Consider the following 24,221-nt stretch of genomic DNA (forward strand, 5'->3'; position numbering starts at 1 on the left):
TTTCCAGACATGGCATGGCATGGCATGGCATAAATCTGACGTTTTGAAGGTGAGTGTCGAGCTGTTTTGGCCCTTGACTCTATGAAAAGTGTATAAATGAAGTGTGTGTGGGATTAATGAAAAGTGACTGTGGCTATACGTGGATCTTGTGTGTGCAACTGTCGCAACACAAGGAATGCTTCATATGGAAATTATGTTTCATGGCCGTGGCATTGCATATGTGTGTCTGAAGGGATTTGCTGTTCCCATATGTTCTATTTCCGGATTTGTATGTCTCGGCAGGGTTTGCCAGAATTTTTGGTGAGCATCTCGAAGCTGCTGGATCACTGGAGTTAATTCCAGATCCTCCAAAACTTGGGTGCTGCGTGTATAGATGTCGTGGCCTGAGATTATCCGAGCTGCTTTGCTTTGCACCCGTTCCAATCGTTTAAGATGTGAATAGGCGGCATGCTGCCAGGCTGGGCCCGCGTAGGTCAAAGTTGGAATGATGTACATCTGGAGTAGATGTAGCCTCGTCTGTAGTGTGAGTTCCGGACATGTGAACATAACGAAAAGTGCAAATACTTTTCGTAGTCATCTGTTGGCCACATCTTGGATGTGAGAGGCAAACGTGAGTCCTCGATCTAGGGTGACCCCTAGATATTTGACTTTGTCTTCATGTGGCACTGCTTGTCCGTAATATGAAAGTTGTCTGAGTTCATACTTTCTTCTTTTTGTGTGGATGACACATACACTTTTCCCGGTGTTCACCTTCAGACGCCATTTGCGAGCCCACGCTTGGAACTCATCGAGTTGTTGTTGAAGGTAGCGGTAGCATAAGGCTATTCGACGACTGGCTGCAAAGAATGCGGTGTCGTCAGCATATGTGGCTTGGAAACATCTCTCTGAAGTTGGGACATCTGCTGTATATAGCGTGTACAATAGTGGAGAGAGTACTGCTCCTTGAGGTACACCTGCTAATATGAGCCGGGTTTGAGACGTTGCACCTGAGAAGGAGACAAAGAAACTGCGTTTGCTCAGGTAAGATTGGAGGAGTCGGACATAGCAATCCGGGAAACCTTGCCGTAATAGTTTATATATGAGACCAGAGTGCCAGACTCGGTCAAAGACCTTGCTTATATCTAGGTAAACCCCTATTGCGAACTGTTTTCTATTGAATGCCGTTGTGATGTAGTCTACCACACGGACCAGTTGAGAGGTGGTACTGTGGTAGGCTCTAAAACCAAATTGGTGGTGTGGTAGGAGCGAGGAGGTTTCTACGTGTGTCATGAGTCTTGAGAGAAATACTCTTTCGAAGAGTTTTCCAAGGTGTAAAAGGAGACTTATTGGCCTATAATTCTCCGGTTTGAGAGTACTCTTTCCAGGTTTGGGCAATGTTATTACCTTTGCCTTCTTCCATGCAGTGGGAAAGTAGCCTAGTTGTAGGATGGCATTGAATATGTATGTAATGTTTACAAGTAATTTGCGAGTGGGATGTCGCAGCAGTTCGGGTCGTATATCATCTGGCCCGGAAGCCTTGTTTTTAGGCAGTCTTCGAATTTTCCAGGCCACCAATATTTCCTAGCCTATGTTGCAGTTCTATTCACTGCTCATGGGAACGTGTAGGTTCCGTAGGAAATTGCTGTTTTACTTGTTGAAACATAAAACCTCGTTTTGTGTGATTTTCGTTTCTTAAAACGAGAGAATAAGGATATAAATCCGTGCCGATTTCTAGTTTGCGTCATGTGCACGGACCAACGTACACAAATGATAAACCGACAGCAAATTCTGCCATCTCTCGGCCACAATTTCAACTAGTGGGAACTTGTACTTTGGCAACAAATTCCATTTCACGAAGAATTTTCAGTTTACCTGTTCTCATATGCAAGACTATTACACTTTCGGGTTTCTCCCACAGGCATGCTTAATAATGTTTCGTAAAGAAACCAAACCGAAGCAAGAAAGAAAATTACCGCAGTTATTTCGGTTGTGACGGGTCACTTTCATGTCATGCGATTCTTGCACGTATATATGTAGTGATGGAATCTCGAAATTTAGTATAGATTGGGCAATAGCCATGAATATAAAACAAGATAGTTCCGTGGAAATTACTTAACGTAATAATTCTCGGCATCAAAGCAAGTTACATTTCGACAATTGTAAATTAGAGAGAAAGAAATAAGTAAAAGGAATTTTGTGTTCCAAAATTTCCTATCATACGCTAACGACTTCTTTTTCACAATGTTACTTCCATACAGGGTTGGCAAATTTGTGTTCTCTTGTTTGTTTTAACATGCTTTTAATGTTGATTTGTCGAAAAGGATATATTTTTTTTAAAAAAATAAAACTTTTAAACAAAATGCCAAGATGACATTTTTTTTAGAATAATGAAAAATAATGTGTTTGTAGAACATCCAAGGATTGATTGTGTTCATATTACAAGCAAACGCTTGACTAACTTCTTAAAATACACATTTATGTTAGTCTTAAATCTCGCCTGTACGCTGTTGGAGAAGCTCCAACTAATCCACAGTTTCCAGGCCCCAATGAGTCCAAGTGGTAGCTTCTGATTAATTATTATCGTGAATGGATCTAAATCTTAAACATCTGCATAAATCATAGCCATGAATTTTAAACGTGGCCCACGGTATCCATCACCATATGTGTGTTATTTGATGTACATTTTGAACCACTGAGCAGATTCTATTGCACAATAAAGAGAATGATACTCATTTAAAGAAAACGCGTAGTTACAAAACACACAAATAATCACAAATTATCAAACGTCAAGTATCAAAATGTGTTTTAAACAAATCTGAAAAGAAACATGTTTCAAACGCTTTGTTTAAACATTTGAAATAAACAAAGAAATATGTTTTAAACGGAGAAAAAAAAGTATTGTTTAAAACACTTTGTTTTGATCATGCTAACTCTGTTTCCATACAATCCTCCCTGTGAAGTCATTTCCATGTTCGGCTTCGTTTGTGAAATGACAAGAGCATTTGGAAATTTAGCAGCAAGCGCCCATACAGATCCTCCTGCCTGCAAATTTCATAAGGTGAGAGATTATCAAGAGCACACATTTCCACCTACAGTTTTCGTTGTGTTTGCTAATCGGGCTCAGTTTGTACCAAGCCTTTATAAAAAACAATATTAGACTCGTTTGTTGTTCCCCTCCACGGAAATCTTTAGTAAAGGGCGAAAGATTTTTGCGCATGAAGGGAAACCAGAATTGTTTCCAGGCATGGCATGGCATGGCATGGCATAAATCTGACGTTTTGAAGGTGAGTGTCGAGCTGTTTTGGCCCTTGACTCTGTGAAAAGTGTATAAATGAAGTGTGTGTGGGATTAATGAAAAGTGCCTGTGGCTATACGTGGATCTTGTGTGTGCAACTGTCGCAACACAAGGAATGCTTCATACGGAAATTATGTTTCATGGCCGTGGCATTGCATATGTGTGTCTGAAGGGATTTGCTGTTCCCATATGTTCTATTTCCGGATTTGTATGTCTCGGCAGGGTTTGCCAGAATTTTTGGTGAGCGTCTCGAAGCTTCTGGATTACTGGAGTTAATTCCAGATCCTCCAAAACTTGGGTGCTGCGTGTATAGATGTCGTGGCCTGAGATTATCCGAGCTGCTTTGCTTTGCACCCGTTACAATCGTTTAAGATGTGAATAGGCGGCATGCTGCCAGGCTGGGCCCACGTAGGTCAAAGTTGGAATGATGTACATCTGGAGTAGATGTAGCCTCGTCTGTAGTGTGAGTTCCGGACATGTGAACATAACGAAAAGTGCAAATACTTTTCGTAGTCATCTGTTGGCCACATCTTGGATGTGAGAGGCAAACGTGAGTCCTCGATCTAGGGTGACCCCTAGATATTTGACTTTGTCTTCATGTGGCACTGCTTGTCCGTAATATGAAAGTTGTCTGAGTTCATACTTTCTTCTTTTTGTGTGGATGACACATACACTTTTCCCGGTGTTCACCTTCAGACGCCATTTGCGAGCCCACGCTTGGAACTCATCGAGTTGTTGTTGAAGGTAGCGGTAGCATAAGGCTATTCGACGACTGGCTGCAAAGAATGCGGTGTCGTCAGCATATGTGGCTTGGAAACATCTCTCTGAAGTTGGGACATCTGCTGTATATAGCGTGTACAATAGTGGAGAGAGTACTGCTCCTTGAGGTACACCTGCTAATATGAGCCGGGTTTGAGACGTTGAACCTGAGAAGGAGACAAAGAAACTGCGTTTGCTCAGGTAAGATTGGAGGAGTCGGACATAGCAATCCGGGAAACCTTGCCGTAATAGTTTATATATGAGACCAGAGTGCCAGACTCGGTCAAAGGCCTTGCTTATATCTAGGTAAACCCCTATTGCGAACTGTTTTCTATTGAATGCCGTTGTGATGTAGTCTACCACACGGACCAGTTGAGAGGTGGTACTGTGGTAGGCTCTAAAACCAAATTGGTGGTGTGGTAGGAGCGAGGAGGTTTCTACGTGTGTCATGAGTCTTGAGAGAAATACTCTTTCGAAGAGTTTTCCAAGGTGTGAAAGGAGACTTATTGGCCTATAATTCTCCGGTTTGAGAGTACTCTTTCCAGGTTTGGGCAATGTTATTACCTTTGCCTTCTTCCATGCAGTGGGAAAGTAGCCTAGTTGTAGGATGGCATTGAATATGTATGTAATGTTTACAAGTAATTTGCGAGTGGGATGTCGCAGCAGTTCGGGTCGTATACCATCTGGCCCGGAAGCCTTGTTTTTAGGCAGTCTTCGAATTTTCCAGGCCACCAATTTTTCCTAGCCTATGTTGCAGTTCTATTCACTGCTCATGGGAAGGGGTAGGTTCCGTAGGAAATTGCTGTTTTACTTGTTGAAACATAAAACCTCGTTTTGTGTGATTTTCGTTTCTTAAAACGAGAGAATAAGGATATAAATCCGTGCCGATTTCTAATTTGCGTCATGTGCACGGACCAACGTACACAAATGATAAACCGACAGCATATTCTGCCATCTCTCGGCCACCATTTCAACTAGTGGGAACTTGTACTTTGGCAACAAATTCCATTTCACGAAGAGTTTTCAGTTTACCTGTTCTCATGTGCAAGACGATTACACTTTCGGGTTTCTCCCACAGGCATGCTTAATAATGTTTCGTAAAGAAACCAAACCGAAGCAAGAAAGAAAATTACCGCAGTTATTTCGGTTGTGACGGGTCTCTTTCATGTCATGCGATTCTTGCACGTATAGATGTAGTGATGGAATCTCAAAATTTACTATAGATTGGGCAATAGCCATGAATATAAAACAAGATATTTCCGTGGAAATTACTTAACGTAATAATTCTCGGCATCAAAGCAAGTTACATTTCGACAATTGTAAATTAGAGATAAAGAAATAAGTAAAAGGAATTTTGTGTTCCAAAATATCCTATCATACGCTAACGACTTCTTTTTCACAATGTTACTTCCATACAGGGTTGGCAAATTTGTGTTCTTTTGTTTGATTTAACATGCTTTTAATGTTGATTTGTCGAAAAGGATATATTTTTTTTTTAATAAAATAAAACTTTTAAACAAAATGCCAAGATTACATTTTTTTAAGAATAATGAAAAATAATGCCTTTGTAGAACATCCAAGGATTGATTGTGTTCATATTACAAGCAAACGCTTGACTAACTTCTTAAAATACACATTTATGTTAGTCTTAAATCTCGCCTGTACGCTGTTCGAGAAGCTCCAAATAATCCACAGTTTCCAGGCCCCAATGAGTCCAAGTGGTAGCTTCTGATTAATTATCATCGTGAATGGATCTAAATCTTAAACATCTGCATAAATCATAGCCATGAATTTTAAACGTGGCCCACGGTATCCATCACCATATATGTGTTATTTGATGTACATTTTGAACCACTGAGCAGATTCTAATGCACAATAAAGAGAATGATACTCATTTAAAGAAAACGCGTAGTTACAAAACACACAAATAATCACAAACTATCAAACGTCAAGTATCAAAATGTGTTTTAAACAAATCTGAAAAGAAACATGTTTCAAACGCTTTGTTTAAACATTTGAAATAAACAAAGAAATATGTTTTAAACGGAGAAAACATATTGTTTAAAACACTTTGTTTTGATCATGCTAACTCTGTTTCCATACAATCCTCCCTGTGAAGTCATTTCCATGTTCGGCTTCGTTTGTGAAATGACAAGAGCATTTGGAAATTTAGCAGCAAGCGCCCATACAGATCCTCCTGCCTGCAAATTTCATAAGGTGAGAGATTATCAAGAGCACACATTTCCACCTACAGTTTTCGTTGTGTTTGCTAATCGGGCTCAATTTGTACCAAGCCTTTATAAAAAATAATATTAGACTCGTTTGTTGTTCCCCTCCACGGAAATCTTTAGTAAAAGGCGAAAGATTTTTGCGCATGAAGGGAAACCAGAGTTGTTTCCAGACATGGCATGGCATGGCATGGCATAAATCTGACGTTTTGAAGGTGAGTGTCGAGCTGTTTTGGCCCTTGACTCTATGAAAAGTGTATAAATGAAGTGTGTGTGGGATTAATGAAAAGTGACTGTGGCTATACGTGGATCTTGTGTGTGCAACTGTCGCAACACAAGGAATGCTTCATATGGAAATTATGTTTCATGGCCGTGGCATTGCATATGTGTGTCTGAAGGGATTTGCTGTTCCCATATGTTCTATTTCCGGATTTGTATGTCTCGGCAGGGTTTGCCAGAATTTTTGGTGAGCATCTCGAAGCTGCTGGATCACTGGAGTTAATTCCAGATCCTCCAAAACTTGGGTGCTGCGTGTATAGATGTCGTGGCCAGAGATTATCCGAGCTGCTTTGCTTTGCACCCGTTCCAATCGTTTAAGATGTGAATAGGCGGCATGCTGCCAGGCTGGGCCCGCGTAGGTCAAAGTTGGAATGATGTACATCTGGAGTAGATGTAGCCTCGTCTGTAGTGTGAGTTCCGGACATGTGAACATAACGAAAAGTGCAAATACTTTTCGTAGTCATCTGTTGGCCACATCTTGGATGTGAGAGGCAAACGTGAGTCCTCGATCTAGGGTGACCCCTAGATATTTGACTTTGTCTTCATGTGGCACTGCTTGTCCGTAATATGAAAGTTGTCTGAGTTCATACTTTCTTCTTTTTGTGTGGATGACACATACACTTTTCCCGGTGTTCACCTTCAGACGCCATTTGCGAGCCCACGCTTGGAACTCATCGAGTTGTTGTTGAAGGTAGCGGTAGCATAAGGCTATTCGACGACTGGCTGCAAAGAATGCGGTGTCGTCAGCATATGTGGCTTGGAAACATCTCTCTGAAGTTGGGACATCTGCTGTATATAGCGTGTACAATAGTGGAGAGAGTACTGCTCCTTGAGGTACACCTGCTAATATGAGCCGGGTTTGAGACGTTGCACCTGAGAAGGAGACAAAGAAACTGCGTTTGCTCAGGTAAGATTGGAGGAGTCGGACATAGCAATCCGGGAAACCTTGCCGTAATAGTTTATATATGAGACCAGAGTGCCAGACTCGGTCAAAGACCTTGCTTATATCTAGGTAAACCCCTATTGCGAACTGTTTTCTATTGAATGCCGTTGTGATGTAGTCTACCACACGGACCAGTTGAGAGGTGGTACTGTGGTAGGCTCTAAAACCAAATTGGTGGTGTGGTAGGAGCGAGGAGGTTTCTACGTGTGTCATGAGTCTTGAGAGAAATACTCTTTCGAAGAGTTTTCCAAGGTGTAAAAGGAGACTTATTGGCCTATAATTCTCCGGTTTGAGAGTACTCTTTCCAGGTTTGGGCAATGTTATTACCTTTGCCTTCTTCCATGCAGTGGGAAAGTAGCCTAGTTGTAGGATGGCATTGAATATGTATGTAATGTTTACAAGTAATTTGCGAGTGGGATGTCGCAGCAGTTCGGGTCGTATATCATCTGGCCCGGAAGCCTTGTTTTTAGGCAGTCTTCGAATTTTCCAGGCCACCAATATTTCCTAGCCTATGTTGCAGTTCTATTCACTGCTCATGGGAACGTGTAGGTTCCGTAGGAAATTGCTGTTTTACTTGTTGAAACATAAAACCTCGTTTTGTGTGATTTTCGTTTCTTAAAACGAGAGAATAAGGATATAAATCCGTGCCGATTTCTAGTTTGCGTCATGTGCACGGACCAACGTACACAAATGATAAACCGACAGCAAATTCTGCCATCTCTCGGCCACAATTTCAACTAGTGGGAACTTGTACTTTGGCAACAAATTCCATTTCACGAAGAATTTTCAGTTTACCTGTTCTCATATGCAAGACTATTACACTTTCGGGTTTCTCCCACAGGCATGCTTAATAATGTTTCGTAAAGAAACCAAACCGAAGCAAGAAAGAAAATTACCGCAGTTATTTCGGTTGTGACGGGTCACTTTCATGTCATGCGATTCTTGCACGTATATAAGTAGTGATGGAATCTCGAAATTTAGTATAGATTGGGCAATAGCCATGAATATAAAACAAGATAGTTCCGTGGAAATTACTTAACGTAATAATTCTCGGCATCAAAGCAAGTTACATTTCGACAATTGTAAATTAGAGAGAAAGAAATAAGTAAAAGGAATTTTGTGTTCCAAAATTTCCTATCATACGCTAACGACTTCTTTTTCACAATGTTACTTCCATACAGGGTTGGCAAATTTGTGTTCTTTTGTTTGTTTTAACATGCTTTTAATGTTGATTTATCGAAAAGGATATATATTTTTTTTAAAAAATAAAACTTTTAAACAAAATGCCAAGATGACATTTTTTTAAGAATAATGAAAAATAATGTATCTGTGGAACATCCAAGGATTGATTGTGTTCATATTACAAGCAAACGCTTGACTAACTTCTTAAAATACACATTTATGTTAGTCTTAAATCTCGCCTGTACGCTGTTGGAGAAGCTCCAACTAATCCACAGTTTCCAGGCCCCAATGAGTCCAAGTGGTAGCTTCTGATTAATTATCATCGTGAATGGATCTAAATCTTAAACATCTGCATAAATCATAGCCATGAATTTTAAACGTGGCCCACGGTATTCATCACCATATGTGTGTTATTTGATGTACATTTTGAACCACTGAGCAGATTCTAATGCACAATAAAGAGAATGATACACATTTAACCCTCGGATGCATGTGTGGGGTCATTTTGACCCCACTGTCTGTTTATTTCCTGGTATTATAATAAAATCTAAATAAATAATTCTGATTTTCTCTGACATCTTACCATACTCCTTCAGCTATAGGAACATGTATAAATAAATTGCTTACAATTTATTTTAAATTATATTTTTTACGTTTTTTTAACAATACCCTTCCTTTCCATGTGTGGGGTCATTTTGACCCCAGCCTGAAAACAGCAGGAAAACATTCATAAAGGGAAATTGATCCTACATATTATGTTCAATTATGCCCAAACTAAACGCAATCATCTCAAGGTCAACCACATACCCTGCCATGACTCACTGCAAAGTGCGCATGCGCAGATGTATTTGGCGCGGATCGAGGCCAACTGAGAGAAGTTGGGATGTCCCTGTTCCTTAGCTTTTTATCAACAAATTCTTCAACCCGAAAGTAAATCGTTTCGAAGACATCAGAAGACTGCTCTGATCTGATGACAAACATACTGGCGCTGCATGTCTGGAGACTGATCACATGGCTGCATTTCGATATATCTGGACACTTTTTATCAAAAACTGTAGCAGAATCATGGTGCCCGGCGCCTTTCTTGCGATTGATGAACAGTTAGTGCCTTTCCGTGGGAGATGCCAGTTCGTGCAATACATAGGAAGCAAGCTAGCCAAATGCGACATCAAGATCTTCTGGTTGTGCGATGCTGACAACTTTTACGCCAAAGACGGTCTAACCTATATTTGGTACGACAGCCAGGAGAGCCAATTCAAAAGATCCTCGTCAGCAACGTCGTGAAGAAACTGTGCTACACACTGCGGAACTCTGGAAGAAATATCACAACTGACCAATTATTCACAAGTCATGACTTGGCTAACGCTCTCCTGTTACAAAATGTAACCATTGTTGGAACAGTAAAGAAAAACAGACGTGAAATCCCACCTGCAGTTACCAATATCAAGACAAGACAGCCTTGCACATCACAATTCGCCTTCCATGAAAATGAGACCCTGGTAAGCTACGTGCCGGAGAAAAACAAGAGTGTTATTCTACTCAGCACCATGCATCATGACACACACATTGATGATGATTGTAAGAAGAAGTCAGAAATCATAAAGTTTTACAACCAAACAAAGAAGGGAGTGGACGCCATGGACAAACTGGTTCAAATATACACCTGCAGAATACAGACACGTCGATGGCAAATGTCCCTCTTCTATAATGTAATCAATGTAGGCGTTCTAAATGCATACACATGCTACTTGTCACAGCATTCTGATAACCATTCAGGCTTCAGTCACAGACGCCGTACGTTCCTTATCGAGTGTGCGAATGAGTTGATTCTTCCTCACATGCGGGGAAGTGCCAAAGCTTGAACCTGAAGAAACCAGTAACCGAGGCAATGAAACTTTGCGGCGTAGTAAAGTAAGGCAGGCACAGAGACTGTAGGATAGATCTTCAAAGAGAAGAGTAAGATGCCAGGTCTGCACAAGACAAGAGGGCAGGAAGACGACGGAACGTTGCAGAAGATGTGGGAAACCTGTAAGCAAGGTCCACAGCAGTGTGATAGTGATGTGCTCAGAATAAGAGTGAGGTGTATTTGATTGCCATGAGAGGCCGGAAATTTATTTATTTATTTTCTATTATTTTTTTATTTTATTTTTCTTTTAATTTATTTGTTCTAGATAAAATAATATTTAGGGCTGTATTGTGTTATCTTTAAAATACTGTTTCTCATGTCAACTGAAGTTCTGATAATTGCGAGCGAAGTGTAACTACCATTAATATGTAGAACAGTGAATTGTCAATACATTGTTTTTTTCTTGGGGGGGCTTAAATAATAATAATAAAATGATAATTGTTTCCTATGTTATATTCAGAGAAATTATTGATCCATAAACCATATTAGCTAAACTATTTACTCTGTCGTACTTATTTCAATGCATAATTGCATTGGGGTCAAAATGACCACACATATGTAAAGTTGTAAAAAAAAGTGACATGCATCCGAGGGTTAAAGAAAACGCGTAGTTACAAAACACACAAATAATCACAAACTATCAAACGTCAAGTATCAAAATGTGTTTTAAACAAATCTGAAAAGAAACATGTTTCAAACGCTTTGTTTAAACATTTGAATTAACAAAGAAATATGTTTTAAACGGAGAAACCATATTGTTTATAACACTTTGATTTGATCATGCTAACTCTGTTTCCATACAATCCTCCCAGTGAAGTCATTTCCATGTTCGGCTTCGTTGTGAAATGACAAGAACATTTGGAAATTTAGCAGCAAGCGCCCATACAGATCCTCCTGCCTGCAAATTTCAGAAGGTGAGAGATTATCAAGCTGAGCAAGAGCACACATTTCCACCTACAGTTTTCGTTGTGTTTGCTAATCGGGCTCAGTTTGTACCAAGCCTTTATAAAAAATAATATTAGACTCGTTTGTTGTTCCCCTCCACGGAAATCTTTAGTAAAAGGCGAAAGATTTTTGCGTATGAAGGGAAACCAGAGTTGTTTCCAGGCCACCAATTTTTCCTAGCCTATGTTGAAGTTCAATTCACTGCGCATGGGAACGTGTAGGTTTCGTAGGAAATTGCTGTTTTACTTGTTGAAACATAAAACCTCGTTTTGTGTGATTTTCGTTTCTTAAAACGAGAGAATAAAAATATAAATCCGTGCCGATTTCTAATTTGCGTCATGTGCACGGACCAACGTACACAAATGATAAACCGACAGCAAATTCTGCCATCTCTCGGCCACCATTTCAACTAGTGGGAACTTGTACTTTGGCAACAAATTCCATTTCACGAAGAATTTTCAGTTTACCTGTTCTCATATGCAAGACTATTACACTTTCGGGTTTCTCCCACAGGCATGCTTAATAATGTTTCGTAAAGAAACCAAACCGAAGCAAGAAAGAAAATTACCGCAGTTATTTCGGTTGTGACGGGTCACTTTCATGTCATGCGATTCTTGCACGTATATATGTAGTGATGGAATCTCGAAATTTAGTATAGATTGGGCAATAGCCATGAATATAAAACAAGATAGTTCCGTGGAAATTACTTAACGTAATAATTCTCGGCATCAAAGCAAGTTACATTTCGACAATTGATTGATTGATTTAAAAATTGTTTGGGTGCGTCGGCACTGAAGGCCATTTTGCACCCTTCAATGTATACGGGGAAGTAGCCCCTTATCTAAAATTCTGACTAAAATCATAAAAAGGGGGGAAAACATTAAAAGTGCAAGGTTGTAAAAAGACCTTCACGAGACAAACACAACACATTAAAAAGTCAGAGTAAACTAAAAACCTCCTTACAGACGGTGGAAGAGTCCAGCTCTTCGCAAAAAACTAATAACATGTGATAAAATACTGCTGTCATCACCCAAGAGGGATGACAAACAGCCGGAAAGGTTAAAAGTCTGCCGGAGGTAAGCAAGATCGACACATTCAACGAGAATGTGTCGGATGCTTAAAATAACATTACAAGTACGACACAACGGAGGGTCCAGCCCTTGCAGTAGGTGACCATGCGTGAGACGGCTGTGTCCTATACGCAGGCGGGTAAGAATAACGTCTTCTCGCCGAGAGGGACGAGACGAGGAACGCCAAACACCTATTGTGGGCTTAAGAGCGTGAAGCTTGTTCCCCGTTTCCACATCCCACTCGGTCTGCCAAGTGTCAAGAAAGCGAGAACGGAACACATTCTGTAGGTCGCTAGCTGGCAAAAGGTGGACGAGAACGTCGCCATCTGCATCAGCAGACTTGGCGGCAGCATCAGCTGCTTCGTTCCCCTGGATGCCCACGTGGCTAGGGACCCAACAGAAGTGTACATCTGTGCTGGCAGATAAGGACACAAGCCGTCTGAATATGCGTTGCGCTACCGGATGCCGGGAATACGGCGAATCCAGAGACTGCAACACGCTGGTCGAATCACAGCACACAAGGACTTTCTTCAGACCATTGACGTCTGCAAAGTCCAGTGCCTTTAGAATAGCGTACAACTCTGCCGTATAGATGGAACAGGCAGGATGTAGCAAGTAACTGGAACTTTGAGAGTCTAGGACGAAGGCGCAACCAACTGATTCGAATGTCTTGGACCCATCCGTGTAAAACACATTAAAATTGGGGTGCTTCGCACGAAGTTCTAAAAACCGTTGCTGGTATACAACCATTGGTGTCTCTGACTTTGGAAGAGCAGTCAGAGAAAAATCGATGGAAGGTGCAGGAAACTCCCAGGTAGGGAGAGGCGAAATGAGTGGAGAGACGCCAGGAAGATCACTGTCAACACCAAGTGCTGACAGGATCTCGTCTGCACGAACACCAAATGGTCTAGTGACACTAGGGTGGAGCCGATACCTTGCCAGCCTACCCTCGTCTGAGATGGTGTGGAATGAAGGATGTGAAGGCATCGAGCGAAGATGGAGGAAGTAGTTAACTGCTAGCCGCTGTCTTCGCAGAGACAGCGACGGCTCAGATGCCTCTACATACAAACTGGCGACTGGACTGGTCCGAAAGGCACCAGTGCACACACGTATACCAGCATGGTGGACGGTGTCTAAGATGCGAAGTCTAGATGGGCGAGCAGAAGAATACACAACACATCCATAATCTAGCTTCGACCTGATGAGTGCACGGTAAAGACGAAGCAATACCGTCCTATCAGCACCCCAAGAAGTATGAGATAAAACGCGTAAAAGGTTGAGAACTCGAAGACAAGAGGACTTTAACTGGCGAAGGTGAGGTAGCCATGTTAATTTCTTATCGAAAATGAGGCCCAGGAAGCGGACCTCATTCACGAAACACAGGGGAGACTTCCCCATGTACAGGTCAGGATCTAAATGACATGTACGCTGACGACAAAAGTGAACACACACGGATTTCTCGGATGAGAAGGTGAAACCTGTTTGGGAGGACCACTCAACCAAACGGTTTATCGTCAGTTGGAGTTGACGAGAAGCTGACGCGAGATTCCGTGAGCGACAAAAGATCGTGAGGTCGTCGACATAGAGGAGGCCATGTACAGGGGAAAGAATGTTTGCCATAACACTGTTTACTGCTATGGCAAACAGAGTCACACTAAGTACGCTGCCCTGCGGGACACCGTTCTCTTGTTCGTGAAGATCCGAAAAGGAGTTCCCAACACGTACGCGGAAAAAGCGATCTGATAAAAAATTTTCAATAAAGTACGCCATATGGCCACGCACGCCCCAAGAATGGAGCTGCTTTAGGATGCCAAAGCGCCACGTTGTGTCATATGCTTTTTGGAGGTCAAAGAAAACTGCAACTAAATGTTCCTTGTTGATGAATGCATCCTGAATATGTGTTTCCAGCTGAACCAGATGGTCCAGTGTGGAACGGTTGGAGCGAAAACCACATTGAAAATTACTTATCAATGAGTTTTCCTCCAAAAACCAGGTGAGACGCTTGTTGATCATGCGTTCCATCAACTTGCACACACAGCTAGTTAAGGCAATAGGCCTATAACTCGAGGCTGCGGTGCGTTGTTTACCTGGTTTCAGGATGGGAACAATAATAGCTTCTTTCCAGGAAGTGGGGAAAGAGTCCTCCAACCAAAGCCTGTTGAATACCGCCAAAAGGAAATGTTTGGCTCCAATGGGCAGATGACGAAGCATCTCGTAGTGGATCTTGTCCACTCCAGGAGCTGTATTCTTAGAATCTCGAAGCGCCTGATCGAACTCCCGTTCAGTGAATGGAGAGTTGTATGGCTCGGTGTTATGACTTCGAAAAACTAGAGGGCGTCGTTCCTGACGGTCCTTCTCACGGCGGAAACGTGGTTCATAATTTTCAGAGCTAGACGCATCAGAAAACTGCGTGGCCAAGATATTAGCTATGTCTCCGGAATCAGTGTACAACGTCCCATCGTGCTCCAGAGCGCTCAGAGGAGTAGATGCACCCCCCTGGATGCGACGTACTTTGGTCCAAACGGCTTTCGACGAAGCCTGCTTCGTCAGAGAAGACACGTATTGGACCCATCACGCCTTCTTACTGGCTCTGATGAGCCGACGGGCACGGGCACGTTTAATGCGGAACTGCTCGAGGTTTGCGGCAGTGTGGTTCCTATTAAATCGATCGAGAGCATGATTGCGGTCCTTGATGGCTGCACCGATCTCCGCAGTCCACCATGGGACAGGGCGTCGCCTCGCAGGTCCACTGGGATGTGGAATGGAGGTGCGTGCAGCATCATGCACTCCTGACACAAAGATGTCTAAGGCGTCGATTGGTGGTAAAGTCGACGCAAGATCGACTTCAAGGTCCACTGCACGCTCGAAGGCACCCCAGTCGGCCCGACTGAGATTCCAGTGAGGGTGTTGTTCACGTGATTGCTGAAGATGTTCGAAGGTAAGAATGAGAGGGAAGTGATCACTCCCACAGAGATCAGGGTGAACGCTCCAAGATGTGGTAGGAGCAAGGCTGGGACTGCAGAAGGACAAGTCCAACGCAGAGTGTGTGCCTGAGGAAGGACTGAAATATGTGGGAGTCCCATCATTCAGCAACGTTAAACCTGATGCCTCACGGAATTGATCTATAATTTGACCCCGGGGCTCTGTACGAACGGAGCCCCACAAAAGATGGTAGGAATTAAAGTCGCCCAAAAGAACTACAGGAGACGGAAGTTGCTCGAATATAGAAAGGAGGTCGTCAAGAGAGAATCGCTCCTCCCTTGTGATGTAGACACTGCAAATGGATATTGGCTGTGGTAGATGGACCCGCACGGCGACAGCTTGGAGGGGGGTGGTGAGAAAGATTGGTGTTGAGTGGATGTTATCTCGAACACCGATTGCAACACCACCGTGTGCACGACGACCCTCAGGAAGCTTGTCGGTGCGGTAAAGCGTGTATCCGTTTATAATCATCGATTCATTTGGACGAAAATGTGTCTCTTGGAGACATATGATGGCAGGGTCAAATTCAGATATTAGAATTTGCAGTTCCTCGAGATGTGTACGGAAACCGTTAAGGTTCCATTGGAGACAATAAGCCATAGCTGGAGGTATGGGTGTTACCTTTTAAGGCGTACTTTATTTCTAGGCCCTGTCACCTTGATAAATTCTTCATCCGCGGCTTCGTCCTGTATCATGTCCTCGGGTAAGGACACAGAGGGCGAAGGGGATGAAGAAGGTTTAGTGGGGGCAGGTGCTTTGAGCGCTCGCCGGGCAGCCTTCAGCTGCGCCTTAAGTCTCAGGGTGGTGGCTGCCACCCTGACGGGAGAGCTAGTAGACTTCAGAAAATATTCTTTGCTATGCACCTGCTTGAACTTCCTCTCTGTGGAGCGAGGAGTGGTTGCTGGTTTCCTCGAAGCAGGGCGGGCTACTACGGGAATCGTTGGTGTTTGAGTTGACACGTCGCTGGTTTGTACACCCACACTGCGGCGGGTAAGAGCAGCTGCAGCAACTGTAGCGAATGGCACAGGTAAAGTGGTGCGTATACTTTCACGGAGACGTTGTTTTGCTTCTCCAGCAGAGATTTTCTCTATAACGACCAACTCTCTGATTTTCTTCTCTTGTTGGAAAGAGGGGCAGTCACGATGCCAGACTGGGTGCTCGCCTTGGCAGTTAATGCATTTGGGACCTGAAGAACAAGGTTCGGTCCCATGATCAGGCTTACTACACTTACCACAAAGGGCGGTAGTGGCCTTGCAGGAAGGCTGAGTGTGCCCAAAGTGCTGGCATTTGAAACATCGCATCGGGTTAGGGATGTATGGCCGGACTTTAAGTCTCAAATATCCAGCCCGAACAATATCTGGGAGAGTGGTCGTTTGGAACGTTAGTATAATCGAAGCAGTTGGCACAAGTTCTCCGGATTTTCGTGTCTTGATTCGCTGCACTGCGGTGACATGTTGGTCTGAGAGTGCTTCAAGGATCTCTTCCTCCTCAGCATTTAGCAGATCCCAGTGGTGAATCACACCTTTACTACTGTTAAGTTGACGATGGGGTTCAACATTAACAGTGAAGTGGCCCAAAGATCGTAACTTTAAAAGGTTGTTGGTCTGGCGATCTGTGCTGGTCTGGATAAGTAGACTCCCGTTTCTCAGCTTCTTTATTTCTGGAACATCGGAACCAGCGGCGTAGTCTAGCTGTTTCTTGATAAGGAATGGTGACAAGTCCTTCAATGTAGCAGCTCCGTGTTTTTTTGTTGTTGCAGAAACATCCTTACTATCGGTCTTCTCAACAATACTGATAACAAGGTAACGTGGCACGTTACTTGTCTTTTCCACTACTTGGAGCGGGCTCGAAGGCCGCGCTCGTTTTGGGAGTTTCCCCCCGTTTGAGTTGTTTTTTGTACCCATATACAAAATTATTTTATGATTGAGGGTCCATAAATTGTCGCCTCGACATGCCCTCTATGCCGAGGAAGGCCTACCCCCAAAAATGGAGGCTACTCGAGGACCAAACCGAAATCCCCGAGGCCACGTTCGCGACTGCACCTACCCCTGCAGCCAACACTGTCCCATCGGCAACTCACACCTTGGGATAGGGGTTTTTTATCGAGGTTGTCTCCTCTAGCAGGACCCTTAGTTATAGGGAGGTCAAAGATATGGAGATGAATGACATGATGGAATGGTGAAAACGTGAGATATGGATGTGAAGAATGAGTGAAATGATGAGATGAAAATGACCTCCCTACCTTAGTTTCTTAGAGGGAGGTCAAAGAGATGGAGATGAATGACGTGATGGAATGGTGAAAAACGTGAGATATGGATATGAAGAATGGGTGAAATGATTAGATGAAATTGACCTCCCTACTAAGCCCCCTCGCCCCGTCAAGGCAGTCCTACATGGAGGGGGACATTTCGACAATTGTAAATTAGAGAGAAAGAAATAAGTAAAAGGAATTTTGTGTTCCAAAATTTCCTATCATACGCTAACGACTTCTTTTTCACAATGTTACTTCCATACAGGGTTGGCAAATTTGTGTTCTCTTGTTTGTTTTAACATGCTTTTAATGTTGATTTGTCGAAAAGGATATATTTTTTTTAAAAAAATAAAACTTTTAAACAAAATGCCAAGATGACATTTTTTTTAGAATAATGAAAAATAATGTATTTGTAGAACATCCAAGGATTGATTGTGTTCATATTACAAGCAAACGCTTGACTAACTTCTTAAAATACACATTTATGTTAGTCTTAAATCTCGCCTGTACGCTGTTGGAGAAGCTCCAACTAATCCACAGTTTCCAGGCCCCAATGAGTCCAAGTGGTAGCTTCTGATTAATTATTATCGTGAATGGATCTAAATCTTAAACATCTGCATAAATCATAGCCATGAATTTTAAACGTGGCCCACGGTATTCATCACCATATGTGTGTTATTTGATGTACATTTTGAACCACTGAGCAGATTCTAATGCACAATAAAGAGAATGATACACATTTAACCCTCGGATGCATGTGTGGGGTCATTTTGACCCCACTGTCTGTTTATTTCCTGGTATTATAATAAAATCTAAATAAATAATTCTGATTTTCTCTGACATCTTACCATACTCCTTCAGCTATAGGAACATGTATAAATAAATTGCTTACAATTTATTTTAAATTATATTTTTTACGTTTTTTTAACAATACCCTTCCTTTCCATGTGTGGGGTCATTTTGACCCCAGCCTGAAAACAGCAGGAAAACATTCATAAAGGGAAATTGATCCTACATATTATGTTCAATTATGCCCAAACTAAACGCAATCATCTCAAGGTCAACCACATACCCTGCCATGACTCACTGCAAAGTGCGCATGCGCAGATGTATTTGGCGCGGATCGAGGCCAACTGAGAGAAGTTGGGATGTCCCTGTTCCTTAGCTTTTTATCAACAAATTCTTCAACCCGAAATACAAAGCAACCTTTGAAGTAAATCGTTTCGAAGACATCAGAAGACTGCTCTGATCTGATGACAAACATACTGGCGCTGCATGTCTGGAGACTGATCACATGGCTGCATTTCGATATATCTGGACACTTTTTATCAAAAACTGTAGCAGAATCATGGTGCCCGGCGCCTTTCTTACGATTGATGAACAGTTAGTGCCTTTCCGTGGGAGATGCCAGTTCGTGCAATACATAGGAAGCAAGCTAGCCAAATACGACATTAAGATCTTCTGGTTGTGCGATGCTGACAACTTTTACGCCAAAGACGGTCTAACCTATATTTGGTACGACAGCCAGGAGAGCCAATTCAAAAGATCCTCATCAGCAACGTCGTGAAGAAACTGTGCTACACACTGCGGAACTCTGGAAGAAATATCACAACTGACCAATTATTCACAAGTCATGACTTGGCTAACGCTCTCCTGTTACAAAATGTAACCATTGTTGGAACAGTAAAGAAAAACAGACGTGAAATCCCACCTGCAGTTACCAATATCAAGACAAGACAGCCTTGCACATCACAATTCGCCTTCCATGAAAATGAGACCCTGGTAAGCTACGTGCCGGAGAAAAACAAGAGTGTTATTCTACTCAGCACCATGCATCATGACACACACATTGATGATGATTGTAAGAAGAAGTCAGAAATCATAAAGTTTTACAACCAAACAAAGAAGGGAGTGAACGCCATGGACAAACTGGTTCAAACATACACCTGCAGAATACAGACACGTCGATGGCCAATGTCCCTCTTCTATAATGTAATCAATGTAGGCGTTCTAAATGCATACACATGCTACTTGTCACAGCATTCTGATAACCATTCAGGCTTCAGTCACAGACGCCGTACGTTCCTTATCGAGTGTGCGAATGAGTTGATTCTTCCTCACATGCGGGGAAGTGCCAAAGCTTGAACCTGAAGAAACCAGTAACCGAGGCAATGAAACTTTGCGGCGTAGTAAAGTAAGGCAGGCACAGAGACTGTAGGATAGATCTTCAAAGAGAAGAGTAAGATGCCAGGTCTGCACAAGACAAGAGGGCAGGAAGACGACGGAACGTTGCAGAAGATGTGGGAAACCTGTGTGCAAGGTCCACAGCAGTGTGATAGTGATGTGCTCAGAATAAGAGTGAGGTGTATTTGATTGCCATGAGAGGCCGGAAATTTATTTATTTATTTTCTATTATTTTTTTATAATATTTTTCTTTTAATTTATTTGTTCTAGATAAAATAATATTTAGGGCTGTATTGTGTTATCTTTAAAATACTGTTTCTCATGTCAACTGAAGTTCTGATAATTGCGAGCGAAGTGTAACTACCATTAATATGTAGAACAGTGAATTGTCAATACATTGTTATTTTCTTGGGGGGGCTTAAATAATAATAATAAAATGATAATTGTTTCCTATGTTATATTCAGAGAAATTATTGATCCATAAACCATATTAGCTAAACTATTTACTCTGTCGTACTTATTTCAATGCATAATTGCATTGGGGTCAAAATGACCACACATATGTAAAGTTGTAAAAAAAAGTGACATGCATCCGAGGGTTAAAGAAAACGCGTAGTTACAAAACACACAAATAATCACAAACTATCAAACGTCAAGTATCAAAATGTGTTTTAAACAAATCTGAAAAGAAACATGTTTCAAACGCTTTGTTTAAACATTTGAATTAACAAAGAAATATGTTTTAAACGGAAAAACCATATTGTTCAAAACACTTCGTTTTGATCATGCTAACTCTGTTTCCATACAATCCTCCCAGTGAAGTCATTTCCATGTTCGGCTTCGTTGTGAAATGACAAGAACATTTGGAAATTTAGCAGCAAGCGCCCATACAGATCCTCCTGCCTGCAAATTTCAGAAGGTGAGAGATTATCAAGCTGAGCAAGAGCACACATTTCCACCTACAGTTTTCGTTGTGTTTGCTAATCGGGCTCAGTTTGTACCAAGCCTTTATAAAAAATAATATTAGACTCGTTTGTTGTTCCCCTCCACGGAAATCTTTAGTAAAAGGCGAAAGATTTTTGCGTATGAAGGGAAACCAGAGTTGTTTCCAGGCCACCAATTTTTCCTAGCCTATGTTGAAGTTCAATTCACTGCGCATGGGAACGTGTAGGTTTCGTAGGAATTTGCTGTTTTACTTGTTGAAACATAAAACCTCGTTTTGTGTGATTTTCGTTTCTTAAAACGAGAGAATAAAAATATAAATCCGTGCCGATTTCTAATTTGCGTCATGTGCACGGACCAACGTACACAAATGATAAACCGACAGCAAATTCTGCCATCTCTCGGCCACCATTTCAACTAGTGGGAACTTGTACTTTGGCAACAAATTCCATTTCACGAAGAATTTTCAGTTTACCTGTTCTCATATGCAACACGATTACACTTTCGGGTTTCTCCCACAGGCATGCTTAATAATGTTTCGTAAAGAAACCAAACCGAAGCAAGAAAGAAAATTACCGCAGTTATTTCGGTTGTGACGGGTCACTTTAATGTCATGCGATTCTTGCACGTATATATGTAGTGATGGAATCTCGAAATTTAGTATAGATTGGGAAATAACCATTATATAAAACAAGATAGTTCCGTGGAAATTACTTAACGTAATAATTCTCGGCATCAAAGCAAGTTACATTTCGACAATTGTAAATTAGAGAGAAAGAAATAAGTAAAAGGAATTTTGTGTTCCAAAATTTCCTATCATACGCTAACGACTTCTTTTTCACAATGTTACTTCCATACAGGGTTGGCAAATTTGTGTTCTCTTGTTTGTTTTAACATGCTTTTAATGTTGATTTGTCGAAAAGGATATATTTTTTTTAAAAAAATAAAACTTTTAAACAAAATGCCAAGATGACATTTTTTTTAGAATAATGAAAAATAATGTATTTGTAGAACATCCAAGGATTGATTGTGTTCATATTACAAGCAAACGCTTGACTAACTTCTTAAAATACACATTTATGTTAGTCTTAAATCTCGCCTGTACGCTGTTGGAGAAGCTCCAACTAATCCACAGTTTCCAGGCCCCAATGAGTCCAAGTGGTAGCTTCTGATTAATTATTATCGTGAATGGATCTAAATCTTAAACATCTGCATAAATCATAGCCATGAATTTTAAACGTGGCCCACGGTATTCATCACCATATGTGTGTTATTTGATGTACATTTTGAACCACTGAGCAGATTCTAATGCACAATAAAGAGAATGATACACATTTAACCCTCGGATGCATGTGTGGGGTCATTTTGACCCCACTGTCTGTTTATTTCCTGGTATTATAATAAAATCTAAATAAATAATTCTGATTTTCTCTGACATCTTACCATACTCCTTCAGCTATAGGAACATGTATAAATAAATTGCTTACAATTTATTTTAAATTATATTTTTTACGTTTTTTTAACAATACCCTTCCTTTCCATGTGTGGGGTCATTTTGACCCCAGCCTGAAAACAGCAGGAAAACATTCATAAAGGGAAATTGATCCTACATATTATGTTCAATTATGCCCAAACTAAACGCAATCATCTCAAGGTCAACCACATACCCTGCCATGACTCACTGCAAAGTGCGCATGCGCAGATGTATTTGGCGCGGATCGAGGCCAACTGAGAGAAGTTGGGATGTCCCTGTTCCTTAGCTTTTTATCAACAAATTCTTCAACCCGAAATACAAAGCAACCTTTGAAGTAAATCGTTTCGAAGACATCAGAAGACTGCTCTGATCTGATGACAAACATACTGGCGCTGCATGTCTGGAGACTGATCACATGGCTGCATTTCGATATATCTGGACACTTTTTATCAAAAACTGTAGCAGAATCATGGTGCCCGGCGCCTTTCTTACGATTGATGAACAGTTAGTGCCTTTCCGTGGGAGATGCCAGTTCGTGCAATACATAGGAAGCAAGCTAGCCAAATACGACATTAAGATCTTCTGGTTGTGCGATGCTGACAACTTTTACGCCAAAGACGGTCTAACCTATATTTGGTACGACAGCCAGGAGAGCCAATTCAAAAGATCCTCATCAGCAACGTCGTGAAGAAACTGTGCTACACACTGCGGAACTCTGGAAGAAATATCACAACTGACCAATTATTCACAAGTCATGACTTGGCTAACGCTCTCCTGTTACAAAATGTAACCATTGTTGGAACAGTAAAGAAAAACAGACGTGAAATCCCACCTGCAGTTACCAATATCAAGACAAGACAGCCTTGCACATCACAATTCGCCTTCCATGAAAATGAGACCCTGGTAAGCTACGTGCCGGAGAAAAACAAGAGTGTTATTCTACTCAGCACCATGCATCATGACACACACATTGATGATGATTGTAAGAAGAAGTCAGAAATCATAAAGTTTTACAACCAAACAAAGAAGGGAGTGAACGCCATGGACAAACTGGTTCAAACATACACCTGCAGAATACAGACACGTCGATGGCCAATGTCCCTCTTCTATAATGTAATCAATGTAGGCGTTCTAAATGCATACACATGCTACTTGTCACAGCATTCTGATAACCATTCAGGCTTCAGTCACAGACGCCGTACGTTCCTTATCGAGTGTGCGAATGAGTTGATTCTTCCTCACATGCGGGGAAGTGCCAAAGCTTGAACCTGAAGAAACCAGTAACCGAGGCAATGAAACTTTGCGGCGTAGTAAAGTAAGGCAGGCACAGAGACTGTAGGATAGATCTTCAAAGAGAAGAGTAAGATGCCAGGTCTGCACAAGACAAGAGGGCAGGAAGACGACGGAACGTTGCAGAAGATGTGGGAAACCTGTGTGCAAGGTCCACAGCAGTGTGATAGTGATGTGCTCAGAATAAGAGTGAGGTGTATTTGATTGCCATGAGAGGCCGGAAATTTATTTATTTATTTTCTATTATTTTTTTATAATATTTTTCTTTTAATTTATTTGTTCTAGATAAAATAATATTTAGGGCTGTATTGTGTTATCTTTAAAATACTGTTTCTCATGTCAACTGAAGTTCTGATAATTGCGAGCGAAGTGTAACTACCATTAATATGTAGAACAGTGAATTGTCAATACATTGTTATTTTCTTGGGGGGGCTTAAATAATAATAATAAAATGATAATTGTTTCCTATGTTATATTCAGAGAAATTATTGATCCATAAACCATATTAGCTA

General features: G+C 41.6%; 4 non-coding genes across 4 annotated transcripts; all 4 read right to left on the bottom strand.

Moving 5' to 3' along the window:
- Window positions 1–3,096: 3,096 nt before the first annotated feature.
- Window positions 3,097–3,214, bottom strand: LOC145997830 (U5 spliceosomal RNA). The gene has a single exon (XR_014443219.1). It is a non-coding gene; the product is annotated as a U5 spliceosomal RNA (small nuclear RNA).
- A 3,094-nt stretch (window positions 3,215–6,308) lies between these two features.
- On the bottom strand, window positions 6,309–6,427 carry LOC145997650 (U5 spliceosomal RNA). Its single transcript, XR_014443047.1, has one exon. It is a non-coding gene; the product is annotated as a U5 spliceosomal RNA (small nuclear RNA).
- A 5,126-nt stretch (window positions 6,428–11,553) lies between these two features.
- Window positions 11,554–11,671, bottom strand: LOC145997573 (U5 spliceosomal RNA). The gene has a single exon (XR_014442974.1). It is a non-coding gene; the product is annotated as a U5 spliceosomal RNA (small nuclear RNA).
- A 9,319-nt stretch (window positions 11,672–20,990) lies between these two features.
- LOC145997574 (U5 spliceosomal RNA) lies at window positions 20,991–21,108 on the bottom strand. The gene has a single exon (XR_014442975.1). It is a non-coding gene; the product is annotated as a U5 spliceosomal RNA (small nuclear RNA).
- Between the last annotated feature and the right edge of the window lie 3,113 nt (window positions 21,109–24,221).

This window comes from Lepisma saccharinum, chromosome 13, assembly GCF_977018435.1.
Source record: "Lepisma saccharinum chromosome 13, izLepSacc3.1, whole genome shotgun sequence".
Classification (NCBI taxonomy): Eukaryota; Metazoa; Arthropoda; class Insecta; order Zygentoma; family Lepismatidae; genus Lepisma; species Lepisma saccharinum.